Source organism: Triturus cristatus, chromosome 2_1 (genome assembly GCF_964204655.1).
Source record: "Triturus cristatus chromosome 2_1, aTriCri1.1, whole genome shotgun sequence".
Classification (NCBI taxonomy): Eukaryota; Metazoa; Chordata; class Amphibia; order Caudata; family Salamandridae; genus Triturus; species Triturus cristatus.
The window spans coordinates 681,832,454-681,851,090 of record NC_140581.1 but is presented as its reverse complement, the minus strand read 5'-3'; the positions used below and the strand labels follow the sequence as shown (position 1 = coordinate 681,851,090).

Below are 18,637 nucleotides of genomic sequence, written 5' to 3'. Positions count from 1 at the left end.
GACATTGGACACATCCATTGTCGCAAAGAAATTTAAAATTAAGCTTTAAGCTGTAAGTTGTAAGGTGTAAGGTATGCACTTTAGCCACTTCAGCCATTTTTTCTAAGTATTATTAAATGGCTGAGTATTAGGATTTCTTTAAACATAATGAGATATTGTTAACATGTCGACGTGAAACTCCAGCACCGGTCCTTGGAACGCACATCCATCACATAGACTCTTATTGAGTCTAATAGCCTCACCGAGGGTGTGGGGGGGGGAGGGGGGGTTGGATCAAGGGGGTGGTAGGGGGGGGCTAAGCTGGAAGGGTGGAATAAGCAGGGGGAAAAAAAGACAACTTCTTACGTATAGTGCTTTCTAAAGTAATAAAGAATATGCTATCTTTCTTTTATTATGAAGAGTGAATCTCCGAAATTAAGTGTTTGATGCTATGGGGAAGTTAAAAATATGCTCTTGGAATGTGGCTGGCCTAAACGACAGGGTTAAAAGAGCCAATATTTATGAATTAATTAAGCAAACGCCCTATGATATTCTTTGCTTTCAAGAAACCCATATTACATGGAAAGACAGAGACTTACTAAGAATTCCTGGGTACAATTTGCTAGCAAACACTTCACAGACCTCTAAAACATGTGGTGTGGCTATTTTTGCTAGAGGCTTCTTGGGGCAAGTTAAACGTAAGTTAGTAGATGCTTCTGGAAGGTGGGTCCTCATTGAACTATATCCAGGAATTACAATTTGTTCAGTTTATGCTCCTAACTTAGATGATCCGCAGATATTTGAAGATTTAGAGCTTGAGCTTGCTTCTTGGCCCAAGCTATTGATACTGTGTGGCGATCTCAATATTTCTTTTAAACACGTAGGAATGGCACATAATCAGTATATGTCCACCTATACAGGAAGAAAACCTAAAGCTTATAGAGCGTTCTCCCAACTCAAGGAAAGTTTGGATTTAATAGATATTTGGGCTCTTAAACATCAATCGGATCCTGGATACACGTATTTTTCATTTCCACACAATAAATACGTACAAATTGATTATATGTGGGTGGTCAGTGATCAGTCATCTGGTGCCGAAATTGAGAAAAGTCCTAAGGTACTCTCTGACCACAATATGCTCACTCTAACTATCAATCTGACTAATCTGTATAGGCCCAGATTCAATTGGACATTTGACAGAAAACTTCTGGAAAATAAAGAATATACTGATCACATTAAGATGTGGCTACAGGGATATTTTGACTGTAACCGCTATAGTACATCGAGGATCATGGTTTGGGACTGTTTCAAGGCTGCTCTCAGGGGGGAAACTATGAGCTTTGTGGCTAAACTAAAGAAAGAGGCAGCCCTAGTTAACCAGCAGCAGATGTTGGAACTAGCCAAAGCATAGCACGAACACACAACCACTATAACTAACGGTGATAACGGCCAAGTCACATTACGCAAACTGATAATTCTGAAAACTGCGATTAACAGCAAGATCAATCAGAAAGCCGCAGAAACCTTCCAAACTAACCGAAATAAACTATACGAGGACGGTGAGAGGGTTGGAAAGCAATTAGCTCTTCGTACCCGACAAAAACAATCATTCAACAAAATCAATATTATCCATGCAAATGGTATGACATATAGAGAACCTGCTAAAATATTAGACGTCTTTAAGGGATACTACGAAAACCTTTATAAGAATGAAGACTCTCTCGAGTTGGATGAGTTGCAAGAATCACTACGGGATTGGTGAGGGAGTAATATTCTTGACGCAAATACTAGAGAAGAATTAGATAAGGACATTACCCTTGCGGAGGTACAAGAGGCGCTAATGGGTCTTGCAGTTGGTAAGGCCGCCGGCCCAGATAAGATCCCCATAGACCTTTATAAAATTCTGGGATCAGTAATTATACCATTTATGTTAGATCTCTGCATAGGGATACAGGGGAATGGAATTACGCCTCCGTCTTGGAAGGAGACTAATATAATGATATTTCTCAAGAAGGGTAAGTCTCCGGAACATCCTACCTCGTATCGCCATATCTCCTTAATTAATTCAGATGCAAAAATATATGCAAAGGTCTTGGCTAATCGGCTCAGGAGGGTGGTTGAGCATCTGGTCTCCCCATGGCAGCATGGATTTATTCCTCATAAGGGAACCACAGATCATACCCGTAGGGTTATTTCACTATTTGATATCATGGCTGCGACGGGGGACCGGATGTCCATGATCCTCCTTGATGCCGAGAAGGCCTTTGACCGAGTGTCTTGGAGATATCTATGGGCAATAATGGACTTTAATAACTTTGGGCCTGGCTATGTTAAAGCAATTCAAGCCATGTATCAAGAACTGATTGCGAAAGTTATGACGATGGGCCTAGAATCAAGATCATTTAAAATTCAAAAGGGCACACGACAGGGGTGCCCCTGCTCCCCAATATTATTTGCCCTATATATAAATCCTCTGATTAAGAAATTATTGGCAAGTACTGATATAACATCAATTAAAACAGGCATGTACGAAACCAAGATATTGGCCTATGCCGATGATGTGGCGGTTGTAACACCTAACCCCATGGAGGCAATAGAAGAAATTGGGAAAATAACTCGGTCTTTTGGAGTCATATCCGGATACTCTTTGAATAGTGAAAAAACGGTTGTTATCTGTACCAATAACATCTTATTCAATGATCCCAGGAAGGCAACCAATGCAGTTTATTTGGGTGTCTGTATATCCCCACAGATCGAAAACATTAACAAACTTAATTACGACCCCATGCTTGCAAACATAAAAAAGGACCTTCTGAGGGTCAACAGCCTCAATCTCTCAATTATCGGTAGGACCAATTTTGTCAAAATGAACATTTTCCCGAGGATACTATACTTCTTCCGCGCGATCCCTATTTTGGTCGAGGATAAGATGATTAAAGCTCTAGAAATACAAATCTTTAAATTCATCTGGGGCTACGGTAAAATTAGGAGATCCTCAAAATTCTTATCTCTTCCGCAGGAGAGAGGGGGGGTCTCGGGCTTCCGAACGTAACTCTATATTTTTGGACTAGCCTTCTCCAAGGGATGTTTCTCTTATTTAACATAAATCCATTATACTATAACACGGCTAGGACACGGATCCCCTCTATATATATGAGTTAGCTGTAGGGGAGAAAGCAAAAGGGCTATTATTGAGACAAATTGAACCATCGTACTACAAGAAGGTTATACAAAATTATAGACAACGCTTGGAGGGTATGGAAGAAAATTGTCAAACATTTTGATATCTCTAAAATCAATAGATATACACCATTATGGCACTCTTTCCTTCTCTCTAGGCAACTCAATGACGATATTGCTAAAAGGTGGGAGGCCCTCGGGCTGGTGTCAGTGGGTGACTTTCTAGACGCTCCGCCCAGCACGAGGTTCTCCAATCTACAACTTAAATGTAATACCCCGACTTCCGATCTATTCAAATATATCCAAATAAATTCTATTCTCTCCGCGAAGCTTTCAAACATTTCAATGGAGAATGTTTCTATTTTTGAATTTATTGGGGGAAAGAAAAATCTAGTATAAGTATACTTTATCAGATGCTGTTGGAACACCACCAAGACGACTTGGAGAGAACGGAATCACGCTGGGCATCCAAATTGAACAATCCAAATGTCGATTTGGATAAGATCCTCTCCCTCGCTGATAAGGTTTTTCTAACAGCAACTCTTAAAGCACAATTTTATAAGACCATATACAACTTATATTTTACACCGGCAAAACTGTTCTCATGGGGAAAACGAATAGATGATAAATGTCGTAGGTGTGGTATAGGCCCGGCCCATTTAATACATATGTTCACTGAATGTAGTAAATTAACTATTCTCAAAGTTAAAATATCAGACTTTTGGGAAGAGGTTTTCGGGCATAAAGTTCAAATGTCTCAGACTCTTTTTTTGTTAGGGTATGATAACACCCTTGGTCATAGCAAGGAGGAAGAGGTATGTTTGTTTCTGGGTATGGCAGTATATAGATTAATACTGGCTACTCGATGGAAAGACATAGACCCCCCTAACTTCCAAGTTTGGATAACCCGGTTCTTGGGAACAGCTAATCAAGAAATGGCAATCTATGCAGCCAAGGGTAAGAAGGCTAGACAACGTGGTGCTCTAATTTGGTCGCCAATTACCTCTTGGAAAGACAGGTTATAGCTTATATTATTCTGATTTTTCTTTCTGTTGTCCTGATTAAACGAAATGTAATATGTATCTGTGAGATACTTAAGCCACGTATTATTATTTAGCTCTTTCATCCCTTAGCAAGGACTTATCATGTACTTCCTAATGTATTCTAAGAAAATGGAAACTGTATTTTATATATATTGTACGTAATGAAGTTGCCTAATAAAAAATTTTTTTAAAAAGGATATACGTGACCCATAGTCTGTGCCCCAACACTATGCAGTGCCTTAAGGGAACCCGTCTTGCCCGTTACAGATAGAGCTATATGATGTAACGGCATCGCGGGTGCATATAGCGGGAGTTGCTGAGCACGCCCCTCCCCCCCTAGTCCCGCCAGGCTCGAGATCTACACTGCACCGTGTCAATTTTGTCCCGCTCAAAAACAGTATGTTTGTTGACAATCATCACCTTTAATGGTATTGGGTGTACCGCCCCCACCTCAACCGCAACATGCAGCGTAAATGGTGGTGCGTTTTGCCAATAAAAGGCATACTGTGCTTGTGCACATAAGTAATACAATTGCATATCGGGCACTGTGAAGCCTCCCATCTCATACGGTCGTGTTAAAGTCTCCCACTTAACCTTCAGTTTTTTACCTCCCCAGGTTAGCGTAATCAGTAAGGACCGCAGTGAAGTGAAAAAATGCTGAGTGAGATGAATAGGAACATTGACAAATAAATACAAACATTTTGGCAGTACCACCATTTTAATAAATGCCACCCTGTCAGCAAACGCCAGCGGCAATCTAAGCCAACGGGAGACCTGTTCCTCAAGCCTGGAGATCGCCGTACCATAATTGGAACATTTGACAACCTGCGGATCTCTATAAACCCAGATATTTTACTGGTTCTGCAGTCCATTCTAGGGGGTAACCCAGTTCAATTTGCATAGTACTCTCTCTCAGCGATAGCACGACTGATTTACTCCAATTGATTTCAAGGCCTGAGTAAAACTCAAACCGGATATACTCTCCGATTAGTTGTTCCAGGTATACCGCAGGCTCCCGCACGTACAAGACCATATCGTCTGCATACATGGACACCGCTAGTGGACGCTGGATGAAACGCAATGCCACCTTCGAGTGTCTCTGTCTCAACACACATGCAAGCGGTTCCAATACTACTGCGAACAGAAGGTTTGAGAGTGGGCATCCCTGCCTTGTGCCGCACCTGATTGGAAATATGCTTGACGTCTGTCCATTTACACGCACACGGGCCAGTATAAAGTAATTTAATCCAATTAGTGTAGAAATACGGCACCCCCATACTATGCAACACCGCAAACATTTCTCCAGGCAATGGAGTCAAACGCCTCTGCGGCATGCAATAGGACCGCAGCTGCTGGCAACTTAGGATCCAAAAGTTGCATTACCGCAAATAAAGTTAGAAATTATGTGCTGTGGAACGTGTCGGAATAAACCCCAATTGATCCGGCAAATCCATAACCGGTATTATTAATATTAACCGGGTTGCCAGAACCTTCGTCAGTATCTTCACATCTGTGTTCATTAGCGACAAGGGCCTGTAAGAGTCACATCGATCCGGTGCTTTTCCCGGCTTTAATAGCGTTATAATTAAGGCCTCCCTAAGAGTGTCTGGCAGCTGTTGCTGCTCATATGCTTCGTCATACATGGCCTGAATGTGCGGCACTAAAATATCTATGTACTCTTTATAGAACTCTGCTGGGAGTCCATCTGTTCCTGTAGCTTTACCATTGGGCAGGGCAGTAATAGCATCTCTAATTTCATCAGCCGTTAGTGGGTGCATCAGGAAATCCTGCTGCCCTTTTGACAGCCAAACTAAAGCTATATCTGTTAAGTATTGTGCTATGTCGTCCTCGTCAGCTGTTGGCCTACTACTATACATAGCTTTGTAATGTGTTACAAACAGTTCAAGAATACCTGCTGTGTCGCAACAAACTCTATCACCCTCTGTGATCGACTGTACTGTGCAATTCCTTGCCCACGGCTCCATAACCTTAGTGGCTAGAGCTCGCCCCGGCCTGCCGCCCTCCCCATAGTATCTAGTCTTCCAGCGTCGCGACATGTGCCTCACCTTCTGTTCTGCCAGCTCATTATATTCAGTGATTGAGAACGTATTGTGGCCAATGTAGCATTGTCTGGCGTGTCTTCATATTGACACTCTAAACGCAATAGGTCGTTCTCAATCCTTTTCATTGAATCCTGCAGTGACCTAAGCACTCCTGCTTGCAAGCCTATACACACCCCATGTATTGTCACCTTAAAAGCCTCCCAAAACGTGACCAGGCACTGCACCGATCCAACATTGTCAGTGAAGTAATTGTCTACTGCCTCATGTACCCCTTCCCTAAAAACTTGATCTTGCAACGCCGAAGGTTGTAGTCTCCACTGAAATTGAGCCGGTGTATATGTTGGTAGCAACATAGTAAGCAATACTGAGGAGTGGTTGGACAGTGTACGCGGCAAATGCACCACCCTAGTGACCCATGTGCTAACATCATTTGTAGTTAACCAATAGTGAAGGCGCGACCATGTGTTGTGAATGTACGAGTAACATGTGCCCTCCTGTGTCACGGGGTGTCTCAACCTCCAAACATCTATAAGAAACAGGGCCTGCATATTATTCCTAACCGCCTGTGCAGCTTTTTTTTTTTTTTTTAGAACAGGCTCTACATTAGAGTGACGGTGTAGTGTAGGGTTCAACACAACGTTACACCCCCCCCCCCCCCCACCGCAAATAATTGCAGATGGCGGTAACCTGTATATTTTGTTCCACAATGTCTAAAAAAACTCTGGGTCATCTATATTTGGCCCATATACATTGACTATCATAATCAAAGTACCACACAATTTGCCCTGCACTATTACGTATCGGCCACTATCATCAATGTCCTCGTGTGTACTGACAAAAGGGATATTTTTCTTAATTAAAACCATAACCCCCCGCGCATACGAGGAGTAGGAAGAGGCAAAACGAGCTCCAGCCCATTTCGTGGCAATTGCTGTTGCCACATCCCTGGTAAGATGTGTTTCTTGTAACAGTGCCACCTGCACATTATGCCGATCAAGGTATGCCAACACCTGCCTAGTTTTTTTTTGGATTATTAAGACCTCTGACATTCCAAGTTATCAAATTTAATTTACCCTCCTCTGTTGACATTTACTTTACTGAGTGTAGCTTATGTAACATTAGTGTCCCATTGCTGCTTACATATGCAGACTGTATACCAGCCATGTACTCTGTATGTCACAATGTTATATCCAAACACCCCAGTAGATAACACCCCAGCCCACCCCAGCATCCCAATCACGCTGAGGAACCACAATGTGCACAACATAAGACTCAGAACGAACCCCCCATCCTGCTGCGAGCGGCTAATTCGCACACAGTACACTATCCCAATCAATAACAGTGTGGGGGGTACCCTCATGGAGGACACCAGTAGCCCACCGACCCCCTTGATGTAGTAAGGGGGGGGGTCAGGGCAATCTCTAGCATCTTTCCACAGCCCATCCCTTCACAACAGAATCACAAGTGTCTCATCCCAAAAAAAAGGATCTCTTTGACATAGCACAGCGAATCTCGTTCAACCCCCATAATGAGACCAACAGTGCAGTCAAGTTCAACATTATGTAACTGCACAAATTAGACTAGTTACGGTCTAGTGCACTATAAGAATGTCCATAATGCACTAGACCGTAACTAGTCTAATTTGTGCACACAGAGTAATTTTTTAACAAACTCGAACCCAGTTTAATAAAAGTTACATTCTGGTTTTACGAGTTTTTTTAATACCTTAAATATTTTTCACTACACAGCACTTCACTACACATTGACACTCTCCTTTTTTCCACGATCACTACTGAAATAACCAGTGGGATGAAAACCTCCGGGTGGAGGAAGCATTCATTAACCCAATGATGATGCTGGGGGGCGCTAGAGGGCGCAAAGCGGAATGGCTGCCTTGTGAGACAGCTCCGCCGGACGGGGACGAAAAAACGGCATAAATGAGCATGTAGGGAGCTGCAAAACAGCGGAAAATTGCTGTCTCGATGATCGGACGCCGGCGTCCACGCGTGGCTGGGGCGCAGGACAGAATGCCGGCACTGTGGCCTCGGAAATGAGCTGTTGACCCACTTGCCACGGTCGCAGATAACGGAACACAAGATGGCGCCGCCCGGAGAGACAGAGGGCTGCTGTGGCGGGGAGCCGACAAAATCATCGCTACGGGACACCTGTGCATGGGGTTTGTGAGACTGCCACGGCCTCTTGGCGCTGGGATTGCGCTCGTGATCTAAGTGCTTTCTGGAGAAATCTGCGCTGGTGCATGGAACGGCGCGAAATGGCGGCGACGCCCTGCTCAAACTTTCTCTCCGGGTGAGAGTGTCATCGGCTGCGGTCTGATGCATCGAAAAGTGGCGACGCCGACACCACGAACGATCCTGCCACACACTGCATAAACGGGAGCGGAGAGGGTGAGCGCTGCCCGCGTGGAAGTCGTGTCCTCGCCAGCCCCGGAGGCCCTGACTGCCTGCTGTGATATCGGGGGACTGAGGGCTACCTGGCGCGACTGCGAGAAGCGGGGCTGCCGCGAGGGTGAATCGCGGATCGCTGGTCTCGGCGGCCGCCACTGCACAGAATGAGATGGAGGGCGGCGATCTGACCCGAGGCGCATACAACGCTGACCACTAGTGAATGTGAGTGCACCAGACTGGCTTCTGCGCTTATTCCCTGTACCTGAGCCGTGCGTGGTGACTGGAGGTCGCCTGGATTGCTGGCTGTCGTGAATTAGTGGTGCACACCTGTTGTGCGGCCTCCTTGATAGTGAGTGAGTCTGGAGGGCGCTGTGTGATCTTGCCGCCATCGGGGCTCACGCGGCTGTGGGAGGCGAGGAGCGCGTGGGCTACACGAAGTGCGCTGGTGCGGGCGCGGACGTCTGGGGCGCTGCACGAACATCGGAGACCTGTGTGCTGCTCGGCCGGGGTCCATAGAGTTTGCGAGCGGAGGGCTGCGACACCCCAACCGGGGAGACTTACAACTTGATCTTCCTGGTGGCTGACGGTGGATGAAAGGGACATGGGGAAACCAGATAAAACCCAATCTAAACTCCCCTTTGAATCTCAACGACAAGCGAAAGGCGCCGCAACGCTATCGGACGCTGCCCTTGACGCTGGAGAGGCGATGTCCACGGGTATGGAGCGGGTGTTGCAGGCCATCCAGCAGAGCCTGCAGGACATAAATGGCAAACTGGACACTATCACGTTACGAGTTGACAACATGGCGGCAAAGCTGGATGGCCATGGGGAGAGACTGGTGGAGGCGGAAAATCGCATTGGAGCGGTGGAGGATGTCTCACAGGCCACGGCCCAAAAATGTGCGGAGGTAGAGCAGCTGCTGGACGTGCTAAAAAATAAGGCGGAGGATTTGGAGGCGCAGTCGCGGCGCAATAACGCAAGAATCACAGGGGGTTCCAGAATCCACCAAAGTTGGACGGATGGAAACGTATGTGGAGGAGCGGATTCGCAGCATCTTTGGCGCGGAACACCTCTCCCCGATGTTCTTGATTGAGAGAGCGCATCGATCGCTGGCGCCGCGGCCGAAGCCTGGAGCGCTCCCGCATCCTATAGTTGCCAGAGTCCTTAACTATAGAGACCGAGATGTCATCTTACCGCTGGCGAGAGAAAAGCGGCAGATCACACACCAGGGCAATGCACTGGAATTCTATCCGGACTTCACAATCGCTGTCCCGTTGGCGCGGAAGGAATTCAATCCAGTTAAGAAAAAGCTGTGTGACCTTGGCATGGATTATGCCATGCTATATCCAGCCAGGCTTCGAGTGACGCAACAATATGTCACACGCCTAAGGCGGCACAAGATCTCGTCAAACAAATTGGTGCCAAACGCAAAGAGCGGCAGAGAAATGATCAGAACCCAGACGCAGACTAGCGGGCAGAAGAAGAGAAGACTTCAGAAAGCGGCAATGCAAGGCGTGCGAGGCTGACGGGATGAACGCACACGGTAAGGTGACGGTCATAAGCTAGTTCCAGAACCTCGGGGAGAATGCATCACTGCCTTGCACTGGCTGTGGGACTTTTCTGGTCCGCTGCAGACTGTCAATATGAGCGGCATGAACTATGTTGCCCTCGCGCACGATCTGCTGAACTGTGGTACTTTAAAGTGCGTACAGACAAGATGGAACTGAGATTGTTGCTTGCTGATGATTGATAAGGGGGTAACGAACTACTAACTCGGAGCCGCACTGTTGGCACACACTGTTGGCCTGTTTGTGGCTGGAATGGGCCTGGGGAACTGAAAGTTGATGGGCCAGATGTCGGGGGTCGGGATCTGCTCATTGGTGGTGGTCCTCTGGTACATGTGAGATCACAGGGCTGGCTGCAAGTTGTTGTTGAGGAGCTGGGTCGCTGTCCACCGAGCGGCGGATGTGCACTACTGTGGGGCGGTCGGAAACCATTGGTAACATGGTCACTGTGAGATATGCTATAGACAGTAAGCTACCTGTACTGTTATGGTAAACTCTAGGCTCCAACTTATATTGTATACCCGTCCACATCCATTTAGTTGGATGGAGATGTGTGCTCTGGGCGATCCCCCAAAGCGGGTGATCCCCGAACTCCGTTAATTTATGCTAGTTTATTTTTGTGGGGTATATCTTTGGCATGATTGGGGTGCTGAAGTGGGTGGGGGGAGGAGGAAAGGGGTTGGAAAGTTGTTTTGTTGGTCGCAGTGCATGAGACGCATCGCTGAAATCCAAGTACTTATGCTGGGGAAAAATGAGGTCACTTTGCGCTCAGATATTCATTGGAACACATTAACCGAACGCTTGTGTTGGGTATGCCTTACTAGCACTATTGGAAAATGGCGGATGCACGAGTAGGGGCTGGGTGCCTCAAATTGCTAACGTGGAATGTGCGGGGGCTTAATAACCCCCAAAAAAATCAGACACTAGCATACTTAGATAGACTGCACATAGATATTGCACTAATACAGGAGACGCACTGTGCGCAGACTCATCAGTCTAGTATAGGGCGAAGGTGGGCTGAGATGGTGCATCACTCGTACTCATCCTATGCAAGAGGGGTGTTAAAACTGGTTAAAAGGGGACTACAGTTTAGGATAGAGAGTACTGTGGCAGATGACTTGGGGCGATTTGTTATTGTTACAGGTATACTGCGGGGGCAGAGACTGGCTATTGCGAGTACGTACGGGCCAAATGTGGATGATCCGCAATTCTATCATTCCTTATGGGGTAAGCTGAGGGACCTACAAGCTCCGCACTTGATCTGGGGAGGAGACTTCAATATCGCATTATATGATGACCTAGACAGATCTGGATCGACGACTGAACCCCACAGACGGGCGCAACATGTGTTGAAGGATATAATGGTGGACAGGGGACTTACTGATATTTGGAGGAGTAGGAATCCTGAGGGGAAAGAGGCCACGCACGCCTCGGCAGCACACGGTAGTTGGTCCCGCATCGACAACTGGTTAGTATCTGGGGACATTGCCTTATGGACACGGGAGGTTGGGCATCTGCCCAGAACACTGTCTGATTATAACCCAGTGCTCCTCTCCCTGGAATTCCCACACTATGCACCACCTCCCATCAGTTGGAGATTTAACGCAAAAGCTCTACTAGATGCCATGTATGTAGAAACTATTGGGCAGGCGATACAGGAATTTTTTGATCACAATGCCCCTACTATGAAAGACCCCGGCGTGCTATGGGATGCTTTTAAAGCAACGATCCGCGGCGTCTGTATTAGCACGAACGCTGGTATTCTAAAAGACATAAGACAACAGCTAACGGTGAGGGAAGACAAACTGCGAATTCTGGAGAGGGAATATGAGAGAACACAAGATACCAAAATCTTAGGAGACATTAGAACTATACTATCCGAGTATCAAAACTATGCGGAAGATGAAATCAAATATACGGCGAAAAGACAGATAGCGAGGGCTTACGGGGAGGGGGGTAGATCGGGCAGACATTTGGCGGCAAAAATATGTGAAGGTCACGTACAACAGAACATTCATATGGTACGCAATAAGCAGGGGGATAAGAGATTTGGCGCACAGGAAATTTTAAGCGAGTTTGTGACTACATATGGAGCAATCTATGCCTCCAGACCCACGGCAGCCTCGGCCGAAATAATGGAGTATCTAGATGATGTGGCGATAGCGTGGCTGTCGGACACGCATCGGGAATACCTGTCTCTGCCTGTCACGGTGGAAGAGGTCACGGAGGGGATTACAACATTGCCAAATGGTAAAGCTCCGGGCCCAGATGGGTTTACATGCGAATTTTACAAGGCTTTTGTGGATCAGCTAACCCCTCGCCTGGTGGAGATGTATGGTAATGCCCATGAGCAGCAGAGCCTGCCTCCGACCCTACGTGAGGCACTGCTACTGGCGCTGCTCAAACCGCAAAAAGATCCAGAGCTCTGTGACTCCTACAGACCCTTGTCTCTTATAAATGTGGACAATAAGATTCTGGCCAAACTGCTTGCTGCTCGGCTGAACCCTTTAATGTCTAAGCTGATCTTGCCTGATCAATCTGGGTTCATCCCATCGCTTTCCACCGCGCATAATACACAGACTCTATTTGCATTGTCGCACTATCGGACACCCACGACCAAGGCTGCGGCGGTGTTTCTAGACGCGGCCAAGGCCTTTGATTCGCTGGAGTGGACATATCTAAATACAGTGCTGCGGAGGATGGGCTTTCCGCTCATGTTTCTCCAATGGATACAACTGCTATATGATGCACCAGTGGCGCGAGTCCGGGTGAATAAATATATTTCAGAGCCCATTGATATTCGTAGGGGGACTAGACAGGGGTGTCCTTTGTCCCCGCTATTGTTTGCTTTAGCGCTAGAACCACTAGCATGTAAAATTCGGCAGGGACATCATTACTCGGCTCTTCAATTTCCGCAAAAACCACTGCACATATCATTGTATGCCGATGATATGTTATTATATGTGAGGGACCCAGGGGAAAATCTGAACCCGCTACTGAGGGAATATATTAAATTCGCACATCACTCAGGTATAAATATAAACTGGGCTAAATCCTTGATTATTCCCTTGACGGACAGCACACAACGCACCCCATGGAGTACCCTTTGGAATGGAAGATTGAACCGGTAAAATACCTGGGTGTGTGGTATCACCGTGACCCTGAAATCGTTATTAGGACCAACTATGGGAGGGCAATCGATACCTTGGAAGGGAAAGTGCGGAGATGGATACAACTGCCGCTTGTCTTTGGCGGACCGCATCGCCATTGTAAAAATGGTGATATTGCCTAAACTATTGTACATTTTCAATAACATACCCATCCAGCCCCCAACAGAGGTTTTTCGCCGAATCACCTCGATGGTCCTCCAACTAATCTGGGCGGGAAAAACGGCCAGGGTTGATTTGCAGACACTTACACTACCTTACTGCCAGGGGGGGGTTTGGAGTTCCCGACTTTTTGCTGTATTACCTTTGCGCGCAAGCGCAATATGCGCATTTTTGGTATCACAAAGTCCCATACCTCACACATACTGCAATTGAGGAAGGGGACGCCCTACCGATCCCGTTGGAAGCGGTTATAACCCATCATAGGCCGCCATTACATAAGAATGATATTAACACGATCGATGCCACAAACAAAGCCTGGCATATCATGGGCAGAAAGGCTAACAAACTGCCATTATACGCTCCGGCTCCACTGGCATCCGGAGATTTCGGTCACCCAAGAAGCGGTGGGGGTAGGATTGCTGCGACAGGTCGGTATCGACACTATGGGGGATCTTTATGAAGATGGGAGTTTCAAAACGCTTGAAAATCTGACATTCATCAGCAATAAGACATTATTGTTCCGATTTAACTATCACAGGCTACAAAATACCATAAAAAAAAACTTTATCCGACGTACCCGGCTGAACCGCCGGTACTGTCCGCTCTACAGTGGATAATTACCACGCCTAAGGCTAAAAGCTTAGTATGCACGCTTTATACTAAAATCCAATGCGACATTGCGGCGAATACAAATAAAGCCATGGAAAAATGGAATAGCTGCCTAGAAGTTCCATTAACTGAGGAAGACTGGGCTATGGCTTGCACACTGACTGGTATGTTAACACCTAATGGAAATCTACGCATTCTCCACTTCAAGTACCTACATCAGACATATTACACAGCTGCTAGATTGCACAGATATGGGTTACGCTCGGATTCTAGGTGTGGCAGCTGCAATGAGGAAGGGGCGGATTTTGTCCATCTAGCATGGTCTTGTGGGGTGGTTATGGAATACTGGACGCAGGTGACGCAGATGCTGGGGGCTATGGTGGGCGGTGAGGTGGGCTGCACTGTTAGCACCTGTTTGCTGGGCCTACTGCCTGGGGTGAAGGCCCAAAAGCGCAAATTCTGTGTGATTTCATTACTCCTGGCCAAACGGAGGGTATCGCTCTGCTGGAATGGCAAGAAGATTCCAAAACTTAAAGACTGGATTGCTGACTTAACGTATTGTAAGGATACACTAAAGACATATGAAGAAGAGCTACCTACCAGGTCGAAACCAAGAGATTATTGGAAATACTTGACCCAATACTTGCAGCTGTATCAAGTGAACTAAATGCTTATTCTAAATGCAGTGATGTTCGGAGGGGTGTGGCGGGCCTTTGATTAGGAATGCAAAACGGATGCTGTTGTACTATGACCAAAAATGTTATGGTTGTATTTGACTTGTATACATTTCAAATGCTAATAAAAAAAAATAAAAAAATTAAAAAAAAATTTAAAAAAACAATGATGATGCTGTCACGTTGTTAACCACAGAGCGGAGAATCGAAACATACCGCTTCAATCCAACTGCAAAAACGTGAATGAGGGTTTCTTAACAGTACTCTGTACTGATATCGAATTCTTAACCTAGCCGGGTAAAGCATAGCGTACTGTATTTTCAATGTTTGCAATTTCTTTTTGACCGGCTGAAATTCCCGTTGGGCCTGCTGTACCGCGGTGGGGAAATCTGGAAATAGTGCGACTTCCATTCCTTGAAACTTAGTAGTACCTATTTCTCTTGCTAGTCGGAGAGCCGTGTCCCTAACCCGATAATTAAGGAGTTTAGCAATTATCGGTCGAGGTGGTGCCCCCGGGATCGGGCGCGGCGCAAGAGATCGATGCGCCCTCTCCACCACCAGCAGGTTAGAAAAGTGTTCCGCTCCCAACATCGTTTTGAGCATCTCTTCAACACAGAGCTCCATCTTCCCTATATTGGTGAACTCCGGTATCCCTGTGATACGGAAGTTATTCCACCACGACCTGGCTTCTAAGTCCTCGTTCTTTGCTTGTATCATCGCCAGTAGCTTTTCCATGTGCGTGCAGGATTCAGTAACGGATTCCACTTTATCCTCCGAGTTGGAGATACGTTGCTCCGTCTCGGCTATGCGTACATCGTGCTTGTCCAGCTTTGAGGCCATGTTATCCATGCGAAAATTAAGAGTGTCGATTTTGCAGTCTATTGTGTGCAAACTTTACTGCATGGCCATCATCATACGCTCCAGTTTGCTACTACCTCCTGCTTCCATGTCTGTCTCAGTGTCCAACGCTGCCTTTGTGGCCGTCTTTTTAAGACGCTTGGATTCAAAGGACAGCTTGGTCTGCAACTGCTTGTCCGGCTTGCCCATCCTACCTTTGATCTCACACTTGTAAGTGTCACATTAGAGTCCGATGCGCCAACGCGAGTGTGAAGATTCTCAGCACCCCTGTCTCACCACCACAGGAGTCTGCGTGTCAGCAGTGGGTATCTATGTAAGCTGCTATATGTAAAGCCACCCGAGCAGCCCACACCGTGAACCTAATCACATGCACCAGTAAATTTAACAGCCCACGGGAGATCGAATCACAGCTTGTCTCTGCGCAGCGGAAGCCAGTACCTCCGTCCTCACCACACAGCACTTGAATCCTCCGCTACAGCGCACTGCAGGCAAAATGGCCATCTATTGATCTCCGGGACTAGCACTTCCCCGGTGGATAGTATTACAGTCCTTCAATGCCCCAGCTTGTATATAGGTCTCTCTTTCTTATGACCGATATTACTAGAACGCTCCTTCCTCACTCGCCTGTAGCAGTCCCAAGTACACGTGCCAGGCAGCCACAATCTCTATAATACACAAAATGGCGGTCCAAAACAGATCTCCAGACTTCGCCCTGTCTGGCACACAGCAAAGGACGACTCAGTTCCCAATGCCGACAGCAGTACAACCTCGTCAGCACTCCCAATCGCAGCGCCACCACACAAACGTCCCAAGCACTATTGCTGGCTCACCCAGCAATCGGCGTGTCACGATCCCGCCTCCTCAATGCTCAGTCTTACCGGAGCCGCAATGTCGTCATGCCGCCGCCTCCAACAGAGTGTAGGGCCGCTGGCGGGGCACCTACCACAGTGGGCGAATGCGATCAGCAGTGTCCCGATATCCGTCTGCGTTCCGCGTGAGGGGTCAGCCGTAGTACTCGCTAACCCCCGCTTCCAACCTGTTCACGCTGTCCGCATCAATATCACCGCATACTGCAGCGGCCACAGTGCGCTCCAGTAGCTTGACTCTCCGCCGCCAATTGGTGCGGATATCGTGCTGGCGCATCAACGACCAGAGACCGCTTCCAGCACTCGTGGCAGTTAGAGCACGGGCGCCGCCATCTTGCCAGTTGTAAATGAAAAATTGAGTTTACCATCTAAATCGGGCACTGAGGGCTGTCACGATGTTATCAGTCTGGTGCAGATGATCAGAGGGTCCAGATACGTTGCAATAGGTCCACGGATGGCCAGGAGAGATACAGGATTATTGGTGGATTATGGCTTCGACCAGCAGAGCTGCACTAATGTGCGGCCTTCTTGCTTCGGGCTCGCTAGTGCCCCCCTTGGCTAGGAAAAGTTAACACAAGTGCAACACCTGTATTCAAATTTTCACAAGCATACAAATCACCAAAACAAACACACAATGTACTTAGTCAGTATTTGCGGGGGGAAGCAGATACAGGTTTCCAGGCCGATCCACGCAGTTACATACCAGCTGCAAACCTGAAATCAACGAAGACATGCGCATTAGCAAAGCCAAAAGGCATTAACTGCCACCCTTTTGGCTTTGTAAATGCTTGCTTTGGTTTGCCTTGGGTTTTGCTAAACTTTATTGCAAGAAATAGCCACCCACAAAAAAATTGGCTAATTTTTTTTTATCTTTTTGTCTTAAAAACCACACATCGCCATTATAACCTTGGCACAGAAGGGAACTACTTTGTGTGCAGATGTGCTCTTTTGTGAAAGAAAAGAACACCGGCACTTACAGTGAAGTTAGTCAGTGGCTAAAGTGTGCTGAGACATCATACTCATACATGCTATGCATACGGACCCATTTGGTCTCCATGTTTGCATCTCTTTAGTAGGATCCTATTTAGAGGTCCAGGAGGGTAAGTAGGCAAATGGACCTTTTAATCAAACTTTCATCAAAGGTTTCTTCCCGGCCATGAACTTATTTTGTTCCTCCTTTCCACGATCTTGAAGAGGACGGTATGTATGGCAAATACAAGTATGGTAAATGGATGTTTCACAACTGAATGCACACAAATAGGATACTAACGGGATCCTTCTGAAGTCCTGACAAAAGCCAACTAGGCTGTGTGGCATTGGCGTAATGGTTGAACATGTTGACCCAGGGATACAGAGGTTACTAATTTCCTTCGTGCATTCGCATCGGGTTTTAACTCAGTCAAAGTGACCTTTGAAAATAAAATTAACCCTCAGGATATCCTAGACTAAATTGGATTGGAGCTCCCACCCAATACCCAAAGAGCTCCCTTGGCTACCAAGGTTATGACTATTCAGATGCACTAGGAATCTGGACGAGGACTCTATGATGAAGCATATCACTTGGAATCCCAGTGGAGAGAGTCCTTTTAACACTATATGGAGATCCTCTTGTACAGGTACGGAGAAATAGACTAAGCACGGTAGGGGCTCCCTCCTGTGGTTTCTAAAAAAAAAGAGTAAGATGTGTGATACAAATTATGAGTAAAATTAAGTAAATGCATCCGTGAGAAACAAAATCACTTGGCACAAAAGGATATGCTTTCCATTCATTAAATACACCACATCATCCAGAGCAAAACTTGTTCAGTGTAGTGGCTCCTGAGCTTCCCCTTTACTTTACTTTACTGTGAGTGCATGTGAGAGAAGTGTAGCGTTGCATGTTGGCACAAAAGGCAGTTTCGGGCATGAAAGAACTTCTGCCTCCATCATGTATGTTTTTATTGCTCAAGTCCTGCTTGAGTTATGCTTGTTTCTTGAATACGAATGTAAGCCAGGTAACACGCCAATTCACAGATAAGTGCATTTCTCGGTACCTCAACATGCGTCAAATATGTTGAATCACTGCC

General features: G+C 46.6%; 1 protein-coding gene across 2 annotated transcripts in view; it reads right to left on the bottom strand.

The window, feature by feature from the left end:
* Positions 1-18,637, bottom strand: part of DCP2 (decapping mRNA 2) — a 330,233-nt gene that overhangs the window by 247,058 nt on the left and 64,538 nt on the right. The window lies entirely within an intron of this gene.